This window comes from Onychostoma macrolepis, chromosome 21 (genome assembly GCF_012432095.1).
Source record: "Onychostoma macrolepis isolate SWU-2019 chromosome 21, ASM1243209v1, whole genome shotgun sequence".
Classification (NCBI taxonomy): domain Eukaryota; kingdom Metazoa; phylum Chordata; class Actinopteri; order Cypriniformes; family Cyprinidae; genus Onychostoma; species Onychostoma macrolepis.
In genome coordinates, this window is record NC_081175.1 from 29,445,913 (window position 1) to 29,458,344 (window position 12,432).

Here is a 12,432-nt window from a genome sequence, read left to right on the forward strand (position 1 = left end):
TCATACATACATATATGATATACCAGGTAATATAACAATAAACCCGGTGGTTGTGTTCTTGTATTATTGATTCACCAGAAGAGAGACTATCTGGAATCTGCCTCTTCATGCTACCTGGACTTCAAACACTACAGTGGGCTGTTTTATTTCATTCAAATATCGTTTGAAATTTACTATAAGCCTACTGCTGGGTTAAATGAACCCAAAATGGGTTTTTAAATTTAAATCACACACAATATGAAAACAGTAACAACACAGGCAACAGATAATAAAAGATGAAAATGTATTACACCAGTTCAGAAAAAAGCAAAGCAACTCATACTTATATAAAGCTTATACAGTTAAACCAAATCCTTTTGAAAAGCTTAATATTGAATATCTTGTTTAAGAACAAATTTAAGATTTTGTTCAATTTGTTCATGTTTTTCACTCACTGATGAATAAGTTAAAGGGATAGTTCACCCAAAAAATAAAATTCTGTCATTAATTACTCACCATCATGTCGTTCCAAACGCATAAGACCTCCGTTCATCTTCAGAACACAAATTAAGATATTTCCCCAAATACAAAATGAGAAAGGAACCAGTCTCACTGTAGACCTTCATTTCTGTGACGTGTATGATTCCTGGGTCATTCTACATCTCTCTTCTTCTCACCGGTGAGAAACATGTACTTTACTGAAGAGCTTTATAGCCAAACATCTTCATATGGACATCTGGATTATTTGTTACTTTATCAGAAATGTTTTAATAGCTGTCAATTCTGTGCTGAATGTTTGTAATATTGTAATCATTGTTTGTTTCTATATTCCTTGTTGTCTTAAATGAAGAAGAAACGCATGAAGACAGAACAGTGAAGAACTGAACCTTGTCAGACGGAGCAGCTGCAGTGAAATAAGAGCGAATAGATAAATATCAGTCAAGATACAAACAGAGGATAATATAGCAATCAATGTCACATGCTTTACCAGCTTTACTTATTTATTAGAAACATTTATTCACATTTAATTACAAATCTGCTGCTTGAAACAGAGCTGCTTGATCAGGACTTCTGTGTACAGAAAGGGAAAAACATGCTGAAAAGTCTGAAACCAGAGATGAGTAAAAACCAACAGCACTGTGGAAATAAACGGAGCCAATAAATTTAATTCATAAACTGATTTTATTTCAGTAATTTGTATTATTATATCAGCCATTAGTGAGAGGTATCATGTTTTTGTATCAGTCTCTGTAAGGTCTTATAGTGGTGTTGGTTTTTCAGATTAATATAATGCAGGTGTTATAAGCTACTTTTGTCAAGACGAGGAAGTTTTTGCTCTGCAGCGACATTTCTGCTCACAGAGCTGTTGAAGTGTAGCACAAACAACACAAACAGCCAATCAAAGTACACTTCAGCCAAAACCACCCCCCTCTCAGTTTTGACATGTTTCCTGTTCTGTTCAGAATATCAGAAGCCCTTTTCCTGTTGTAATGTGCATCTTCTCATTACATAAATCCCCCTGAAGCTCAGACGCACAACATCAGCAGAGATCTCAGAGTTGTGATGGATGTTTCTTCTCTTCAGATCAAGGTGATTAAAACAATCTTTTTTTTTTGTTAAGAGTTGTTATTATTCGTAATTTAAGCTATTACAGTACTGTGAAACCGTGAAATAGAAATGTCAAAAAATATAACATGGCAAAGATGGTAGTAAGAATATATTATATTATATTATAGCTTAGTAACAACAACAACAACACAAGAAGAACAGTCTGGCAGGCTAGAGATTTGATGAAAATGAAAGAGGAGCATATGGAAGCAGAATAATGACAACAGTTTTTGAAACATAAATCATGCTGAATTCCACAAATCGAAAAAAAAAAAAGATTCATTGCAATTAACAGTGCTTGCATTTTAATGCCTTGTATTTCCAGGGCTCGTGTTTTTAGGTCCTGAAATTTAACACAGTTATTTATTTAAGCTGTGAATATTTCAATTCAAAATATTTCACACACATTTTCATAATTAAAATTCAATAATTCATATTCACCTTCCAGAATTCACTTCCAAAATATTCAATCTGTTTAAAAATACGATGTATAATATTTGACAGGCAAATTTCAGTCATTTTATTTCACTTTCCAAATTCGCTGCCACAAATTCAGTGGTTAAAATTCGGCAGAAAATTCAGCGTTGCACATCCGGGAACCGCAGGAATAGCAGTAGAGCACCGATGCTTGATCTCCAGTTGCTGTCAGCCGCTCACCAGCAGGTGGCGCATGCGGCTGTTGATGAAGGCCATATGTGGATCAAGTCATTCATTTACAAAAACTGATTTGCAGAAATGGAGCTAGCGCTAGAAGTTTTGATTATCGGGGCCAGTATAAACGTGTGGAAACGCTGATTGTGTGTATGTTTAATTCAACATTTTCGCTGTTTCCCGTAGCCTACATATAAGCAGCTTTCTCTACCACAAAGGAGATTATAATGCTTTTTTACCAACGCTGAAGTACAGAACTAACATTACATCTGGGGAAGATATATATTGCTTTCGGTTGCTTATTTCTGTAACTGTATCATGGCTTGTGTGAAGCTGTGCTGTAATACTGGGGTTCCCCTCATACGTCACACTCGTTTCGCAGCAGTTTCAAATAGAAATGTCCACTGAGTGGCGCTAAAACACAGGTTCAATATGTGAACCCTGGCACATTTTTATTACGTAGACATTGGTACGTATTGCTGTTTTTTTTTTTATTACGTTGCTTCAGGTAGGTATTGCGGCGGTTCAGAATTCAAATATCCGGGGACTGTCGCTAAAGGTTAATGCTCTATCGTGTTGGAAATATGCCCTACTCCAAATCCAGCCCTAAACCTACCCGATAGTGTTAACAAATGCAAAACTGATATAAAAACATATCAGCTGATGCAACTGTGCCATTTGAACTTCCTTTTACGCCGATTTTAACTGTTTTGTCGAATTGTAGTTACACGGGATTCAAACCGGTGCTTCTCGTCTCCTAAATCCATCTCCGTACTCCGCGAGCTACCGAACAAACTTGTCATCTATGAAAACCCATAGATATGAAGCTGGATGTGTGCGATGCTAACGTTCGAAAGCACCAGTTTTCAAATCTCCCAGCATATTAATATTGTTTTGAAGTCATAGCATGATATTCTTCAAGTAATTGTGCGAAAATTACGCTTTATTAATCGCAACTCTGTAAATTTGTGTGAAAGTGTTCATTTCTTTTGGAAACTGCAGTGATATGTACTTATTGGTATATATTTCATGTCACGCTAAAAAGTGCACCCAGGTACGTAAATATATATATATATGTGTGTGTGTGTGTGTGTGTGTGTGTGTGATCATATGTATGTATATGTTTGTGTGTGTGTGTGTGTGTGTGTGTGTGTGAGAGTGTCTGTTTGTTCTGTTTATTGAATGCAATTTCAATTATTCATATAATTATTTACAGGTGAAATGAATGTATTTGAATATCTGAATGTATGCTTGAAAATGCACTTTGATAAAAATGCATTTTTCTTAGTTTTTTGTCCAAAATGTTGTATTTTTGATGAAACCTATCTGTATTCAAATGGTGATAATACATGAACACATGAAGATAGAATAAAATAGTTCTTTATTTTGATATATAATATGTTCTTATATTCATAGCAGAAAATATTCTGAGGGCCGTCATATTTAGGTGAATATCATCAAAAATGCTGGCGGTGGCTGGCAACTTCTTAAAAAAATGCTGGCGGGGAAAGAGTTAAGATGTTATGCAGTATAGTTTCACAAACTAAAGTCAGACTATTCTGTTTTTGCTTCAAATTTTGAAACTGTACAATCTAACCCTTATGAAAATGAAACCTGGTTTGACTACAAATAAAACTAAAAACCATGGTTAATACACCGCATGCATAATTATTAGGCGCTTTGATATTCTGATCATATTTTTTTTCCAAACACATTTTACCAGTTACAAACCACATCAATCTCAATAACTACTATTAATTTTATATTTCTATCATTTATGAGTGATATACAATTGTCCATGAAGGCTGGAAGTGAAAAACTCCTTATATTCAGGCGTGCAAAATTACTAGGCATGTTTTCTTTTACTGACAAAATGGAGCTTTTGACAAAAAAAGAGGTTTAACTCAGACTGAAATGTCAAAAATGATTAAATCTCCATGAGAAATATTCAAAACTAATGCAATACAGAAATTGCAACGTTAAGGCATGACCACTGGACAGCAGAATGCTCACTGGGTCAGCACGGTCAGAAAAACAAGTGGAGAAGAATAGACATGTTAACTGCAAAATAATTAAGAATGAATGTGCAGAATTAGGTGAGAAACCATCAGGAACCATTTCCAACGCCACCAATTTCCAGAACTGCAACATTCCTGAGTCTCCAGAAGTACAAGGTGTCAGGTTCTCAGAGACTTTGCCTGGGTAAAAAATCCTAAAAACTAACATGCTGAAGTACTGTGAAATACATTAGGACAGATAAGTTGAGAGTGACTCTTGAAGGACCAGCATCACATCCTCTTGTGCCACTGTTTGAAGAATTTATCTTCCAGAATCTTTCAGTAAGTTTTAGGAGCTCATTTTTGTTCCATCTTCTATCCTGAAATGTCTGTCTTCAGGATTGACTGAAAATGAGCTCCTAAAATTTACTGCCAGATTCTGGAAGATTCATTCTTCAAACAGCTGTCCAGTGGTCATGCCTTAACTTTGCAATTTCTGTATTGCATTAGTTTTGAATATTTCTCATGGGTGTTTATACATTTTTTAGAAGGGTAAAACCTCTTTTTTTGGCTCATTTTGTCAGTAAAAAAAAAAAAAAAAAAAAAACTGAATATAAGGAGTTTTTCACTTCCAGCCTTCATGGACAATTATATATCACTCATAAATGCTTAAATACAAAATTAATAGTAGTTATTAAGATTGATGTGGTTTGGAATTGGTCAAATGTGCTTGAAAAAAAAAATATGATCAGAATATCAACGTGACTAATAATTATGCACACGGTACCATGATAAACACAAATTAACCATGCTTTGCTAAACTAACCATAGTTTAACCATGATATTTGTAGTAAAACTGTTGTTATACGAATAGTAATCAATACACACAGACAAAGACTTAATTTGTTTTCATGAAGAAATGTCTTTCTTTCTTTATTTGATTTGGGATTTGTTTTAATATTTCACTTTAGTTTTGTTTTTTGACGTTTCAATTTCAGAAAGAAATGTGCAGCATTTTGTCTGAGAAATAATAAAAGGAAACCTTTTCATTTACAATTTGACATAAACCTCATTTTGTAGAAAAATAAATTGTGAGAAAATTGTATTGTGAATCAGTATGAATTCTATTGCATTGAGTTGAGTGAATGGTTACATGCCTACTGTTAGCTGTTACTGGTTTAGTCACATGATGATATAAACTGAAGTTGCCCTTGAACTAAAACTGGCTTTAACTAAACTCTTCATGTCATCTGTGTGATTTAACAGGTGGGATGCAGAAATGAGACAACACAGAGAGAAAACTGTTGGAGCATCAGAAACCAGATAATCAAAAACAACAGAAATGGAGTCCAGAAATGAGACACAAACCAGTGAAACACAAGAGAAAAACAGACAGACGCTTGTTAGATGCGACAGTATGAAGAAAGTAAACCCAAGCTGTAAGTGTTTGTTCATTATGGCAGTTCTAGTCTTCACAAACCTGTCTTAAAGCTTCACATTCAGACAGATTGATCAGATCTTCTGTAAGATGAAAGTTTACAGATGTGTGATTGTGTGTCAATGACAGAATGTATTATAGATTGAGAACATAAAACAAATCCCAAACAATGAGGATAATCTGATGTATGTTTGTGATTTCCAGTCTCTCGTGATCCAGACGGACCTGTAAACTTTAATTCTGGAGAAACTTCAGCATGTTCTGAAGAACACACAACATCCCTGAGACAGCAGCAGCTGAAGACAACACCATCATGATCACAGACTCCATCCATCCACACTACAGTCTGCTCAGATCTCCTCTTTCATCTGTTCATCCTCATTATTCATCTCTGCCTCGTTTGGTTCTTCAAACTGTTGATTTGATTCAGATATCTGGATGAAGTTGTCTGAGATTACTGTGAACTCACAGCTCAGACGAATTTTACATAATGTGTGTTTGACTGCAATTAAATCATGAGATAATTATTCCTTCACTAATAAACCTCTCAATGAGTAAAACTGGTTGCATTTATTATTGTAGATAACACACATTTTTAATTATTCTCAAAATAATTTTAAAATTACCGGTATAATCTTTCATAATTATTTTTTTCTGGCTCAATAAGGTACACTTGTAAGAAAGTAGCAGTGGTTGGGAGAGATTTTCAGCTAATGTGATTCAGTCTAATCCTTTTTACGTGAAATAAAGCTTGATCCGGAGCAGGTTTGAGCAAACGGACCTGTTGCTATGACAACAACTCCAGGATGAGCTTCGAAGAACCAACCAATCCTGGATCACATATGAAGAACAGAGCCAAGCTTTCACAGACTCATCTAATCAAACAGACTAATGAACAGTGTTTCTCAGATCCGGTTCAGACGCCACTTTTACTGACAACATTCTGCACGTCACAGTTTCCTGCATTTGATAGTGAACACTTACATGATATAAGACGTGCAAACACAAGACAGTGCTTTGCAATACTATATGAACACAATAAGTACACTGTACCTATTTTCTGATGTAAGTAGTAGTTTAAATAAAGTGTGACCGAAACATTACACTTTTGTGAAGATATTTGCAGTTGTTTTGTAAAAGTTGTCATTATTATTGGGCCTAGATCTCTTTGCCTTTACACTATTTTGGGGGGTTCTTTTTTCTTTTTTTCAAAAAGAGGACCTTTTTCAGTTCCCACCCATTTTGGTATTTAATTTTTAGGTTCAAATACTTCATTTTGGTGACATCTCATGCACCAGTTTGTGCTGGATTAGCATGTCTGCTGGTATCCTAATGAGCACAATTTTTGATGAAAAATATTTGATGTTGTCAAACTGCTCGTGTTGTCAAAGATCATGTACCACCTTCTTCAGTAAATATACACAAATACTAATTAATTAATTTTAAGTTAAATTGTGCTTTGGCTGCTAGAATGTAAAAAAAATGATCAGTGTTAAATAAATATTTTTATAATTGTTTTGTAATTAATTTTTTATTTAATTTTTTTAAAGCAAGACAAAACAGTAAAAAACACATTTTGGCTATTTGATTTATTCAATGGTGAATTTATTTATTTTATTTCTTGCAAAAATACATGGGGGAAAAAACGTGAAAAACCGTGTTCATTATTCGGCCTTCGGCCCAGTGTTTCATTTTGTTCGGTTTCGTCTTCAGCCAAGAATTTTCATATTTTGGTGCATCCCTAAATACACTAGAAACCTAAGAGCTTTCAAAGACAAAAGTCAGACAGAAGAACACAAAAGTGGCATTTAGGCATATTTACAGACTGTTTAATGAGGCTCAGAGGTGGCATGAATGTATTTAAATTCATAATTTCAATGTTATGAGATTAATGTTTTAAATATAAAGTTCTGAATATAGACTGTAGGGAGTGAAATTATTTCCTTTATGAAAATAACTCCTCGTGAAGCCAAAACTTAGGAACTCTTACAATGCAAATGTCATGCCGCAAGACAATAAACTCTCTAATCAGACAAGAAGATCTGAGAGAAAGACCATTTGATCATTGGTCCATTCACCCATCCTTCCCCCTGGACTCATGGCACTGGTCACTGAAAGAACTCAAGTTGCTACTCTTACATAAATATTTACTATATCTTAAGAATTAATGATCTTAACCCTTTCATGTTTGGTATCATTTTAAAGGTCTCGGTGCGATGGGTAAACTGGTCTCAATTTCACAGTAGTCACTTATATTATGGGAAATATTGAAAACTTAAGTGAATTCTGTACCTCTGTTGTGGGCGTTCTCCTTTCAAAACCTGATAAACATTGCTCTACAGGTGTGACCATTTGGGGCACGAGAACATCTCCTCCTGAGGTTTCTCATCCCCCATACACAGATTTAATCTGTTTTGGGGCAGAGAATAAATGTTTATGGGCCTTTTGTTCTGGTAGTATTTAAGGTAAAGTTGCAAATCAGTCTGTGCAATTCTGTAGCCAGATCAGCCCGTAGTGTGGAGGGTATATAATATGTTCCATATCTCTGTATCTTCTTCTTGAAGTCAGGTAAACATTTTATTCTTAGATTCATCTTTGAACAACTGTTATGTATTTTCTTATTTTTGAATTGGCTTCTTATTGTTTTATTATGTAATTGGCACGATACGTTTACTTGACTAATAATAAATTGTTATATTTGATTTATTCTGATCTCTTCTGAAATCATTTTTTCCAGTAGATTAATGGTAGGGGTATTTCCACAAATCTGCGTTCAGGACAGATCACACCAAGCACTAATGGATGAACCATGGGGAGCACCATGAAGGAGACTCTGGATTTCTGACTGTTGCTGGCTTGACACGGTGTAACTCTCGTGGTTATAGGAATAAATACTCTCTTTGTTATGAGCATGCAGGCGCAGATCACTTAAAGGTATTATAACCAGGGTTCTAAATTAACACCGCCAACCCGCCAAATGCGGGTTAAAATTCATTTTGGCGGGTGTTAATAAAAACTTACTAGCCAGTTTGGCTGGTGATACATGAGACATTCCATGCATGATACATAAGGCTCTGTTCTCTCGGTCGTTTATCCCCCTGGTAGCACTTCCTACATTTCCCATGAACACTGTGCCGTAATGCTACGCGATGACGTTTCATCGCCCATTGGCTGCGCGCGGTTGCAGTGAAACCAGCGCGAGAAACCATGGAAACGAACGGAACGTCCACCAATAAACACAAGGAAGAAGAACGAATGGAGCATAGACAGAAAGAGGAGAGTTAGCTAGTAAAAAGTTAAGATTAAACTAAATGCGGCGGTGGTTGGGACAGATTTCTGGGGGCGAGAAGAGGAACGAGGCAGGGGATGAGGATACTGACAGAGAAACGAAGAAAAGAAAATTTAATGCCAAATGGCTGACGGGTCGTGAATGGCTTGTGTTTGATCACGAAAATGTCGTCATGTTTTGTCAAGATTGCCGCATGTACGCGAAAGAAAAAAACAAAACGAACAATTTCGTGGTGGGAACTACTAATTTTAAAGTTGAGGCCGTAAAGGACCATGAGAGTGCCCGAAGTCATCAAGAGAGCCTTGTTGTATGCATTGTACTTTAAATGTGTTTTTCATGCCAACAATGCTAATAAAATGATCAAATTCATTCAGTGGCACTCATAATTTCTCTTATTTTCACCGGAAAAAATTTGGCTAGTGGAAATTCTGATTGGCTGGTAACTTTAGAAAGTTACCAGCCACATTGGCTGGTGATCAAAAAAGTTAATTTAGAACCCTGATTATAACCGCTCTGCACCCTCTGAGTAAGTTCAGAACTGACGAGTTTGTGTCGTGGATTCACTAAAAAATCATCCGAAGTGTAATTCCTATGCGATACCTAGTCCCTAATGAACGAAGAATTGCAAGTATGGGATTTTCGGAATAATCAAATATCTAAATTAATGTACAATCGATATCTGTGATCAGTTTAATTATAAATATTGTCTAAGTTTAATGATCACTTGAAATTGGAGTCAGATCAAGCACGGAGTTAGACTAAAATTGAAACTAAATCGTAATAAATTCATAAACGCAAGTAAAAGACCGAATACGCATTAAACCTTCGACCAGGCCGCTGGATTCCGCTGTTTGGACTAGCGGGTGGATCCTTACAAGACATATAAAATTTAAATAACTGAAATGATACTTTAATTAAAAAAACTAAAACCGCTAGTAAGTAGCGGCAAGTCACTGTCATTGTTACTAAATCATTCATTCAATCGATTCATTCAAACAGCTGATTCATTAAGGGTTAAGAGTTATTGAATCATTGACTCACTAGATTTGTTCAAAAATGCACAATCATTCATAAATGAATCACTGCTGTGTTTGCTCTGAGATGTGTGGCGCTCAGCTGTGAATTTGTTAGAAGTGTTGGACTAAACATAGCAAAATGAGACAATAGCGTTCCACAAATGAAAGCCACTTAATATTAACTTATTGAACTATTGTATAAAATCACAATCACATTTGCAAACTTCCTTATAATCATTAAATTACTGTCACTCATCTTAGTTAATCGTGATCTCACAAACTTCAGTTAAATCAATGAAGCTCTCTACACTGTACAATAAATCTCTTACCCCATCTCACTTTAATGTGTAATTTCAAAATAAAAACAATGTTTTACACTAATCATCTAAATCAATTAACAGATCATTATCCAAAGACAAAAATACACCATCATCTCAAAACTGGTCTAACAGAATACATTTCAGAAAACCTGATGTTCAGATGAAATGTCAATAATAATTAGATCATAACCATTCATTATATGTGATGAAGTCTTGTGACTTCAATGAGTGGTTTAACAGTTTACCTCCTGCTGCTGGGGACTGCTGAGCTAAATTCAGGTTCTGTTTACCTGTTAGGTGTTAATGATGTTAACCACAGCACTCTGATCAGAGAGTAGGAGTCATTTACCATCACTACACACGCACACACTCATACTGATAGTGATAGTGATACTGATACTATACTGTTATAGTAAAAGTCACATTTCAAATGAAACAATATCAACAAATTTCTTAAATGGCGGATAGCAGATTAATAATTACTGGATCTAAACAGAATATAAAGCAACATATAAACAACTTAAGGTACATTATACAACGTCCTCATTATGAAATTAAAGTAAAACAAATGTAGGATATATTACAGAATCATAAATAGGCCTATGTTTAAGTGAAATATTGCCAATTTTATCAAGATAATCAGCAATGCCGGCAACACTTCCACGTGCGCTTCACGAGATGAACTAATAATCATAAAGATCTCGAAACACCAACGACATCACAGGCAATAGTTTCAGCAGTATTCATTACCATCCAGTAATACAAGTCTAGAATTACACTTACTTTGTCAGTAACTTGTCCTGTGACTAACGTTAGTGATGTTGCTCAACACAGAAGCTCCGAAGCTTGTATAAAAAAATAAATAAATAAACTAAAAAAAAAAAACCCTGGAGCAGGCAGCTCTACAGCCAGACAGTTTTACACCCTGTTGTTCCTGATGCGTCCAGTAGAGGGAGGAGTATGAGCCATCAGAACAGAAGCAATCAGAATTTAAATTAAATATAGTTCACACTAAATTAAAAATCTGAGGTGGCATAAACATTTGCATGTACAGTCTTTATGATCCATGCAATTTTGTTTAAACAAAACAAAGAGCGACTGAGTTTGAAAGGTGGAAACAATTAAGGAAATCAAAACCTCATTTCATTCAAAGCCTGATATCAGAATCACAACATGACTACACTGATTGCACTTTTACAATTCACATTTACAGTCCTAAACACATCTTTTAATTACCAGAGCATGTAAAAAACACGTCAAAAATAAATTACTGTTGCTCTGATCAAATAAATGCCTTTAAAGAACAATTTGAAAATCAATCAAATACATTTGATCATTTCAGAATAACACAACTGCTGTTCATCTCTACACTTCATTTTTCAGTTGTGAAGTTTTCATAGCCAAACTCCCAAACATTTACTATCACAGTAAAGTCGAGGCTGTTTTTTTATGCTTTAAATGACAGATACAGAACAATACGTATAAAGTTGAGGTTGTTTCATAAAGTTGTCATGCATGAGATCATGATTGAGTGACAGACAGTGAAGTGTCGCTCTCTGCTGGAGATCATCAGTATTACAGCAGATCAACAGCTGACAGAGAAAAATCACAAAGAACACCTCAAATCATATCAGACTTTAGATGTTTCCCCCCCACAGACATTTAAATTAAATCTATCAATGTACTGAACAAGAAAGGATTAATTTATTAATTAGTGTTCATATAGCCTGATACATTTACAGTATGTTACTATACTCTAGAGACTGACACGTAGTATAATTAGCTTCAGAAGATACAGACATATGAACTGAAAATATTTTTTAAATGACCTTTTAACATGAATTTCACTCTAATAAATCTGTATTGCATTCCAGGAAAGTTTAACACTGGTTCACACTTCTAAACACTTATCAAATAAATATGAATAAACTCCTCGTGTTTCGTTTCTCTTTCTCTGATCAGAGTTCAGATGGGAAATGTGTTTTTCTTGAGGTGAATATGATCATCTAATGTTTCTGGATACGATCAGACAGGAGCTCCTTGTGTCAAGCAACGCAAATGCTGTTGAAACACTTTTGTTGAAGGGTCAAAAACTAAATAAAAGAAGAATCACAGATACATATGCATAAATAAC

The 12,432-nt window shown here is 35.1% G+C and overlaps 1 long non-coding RNA gene across 1 annotated transcript; it reads left to right on the forward strand.

Moving 5' to 3' along the window:
• Positions 1–1,387: 1,387 nt before the first annotated feature.
• LOC131529257 (uncharacterized) lies at positions 1,388–6,457 on the forward strand. Its single transcript, XR_009268037.1, has 3 exons — positions 1,388–1,569; positions 5,502–5,674; positions 5,878–6,457. It is a non-coding gene; the product is annotated as an uncharacterized LOC131529257 (long non-coding RNA).
• The last annotated feature ends 5,975 nt before the right edge of the window (positions 6,458–12,432 follow it).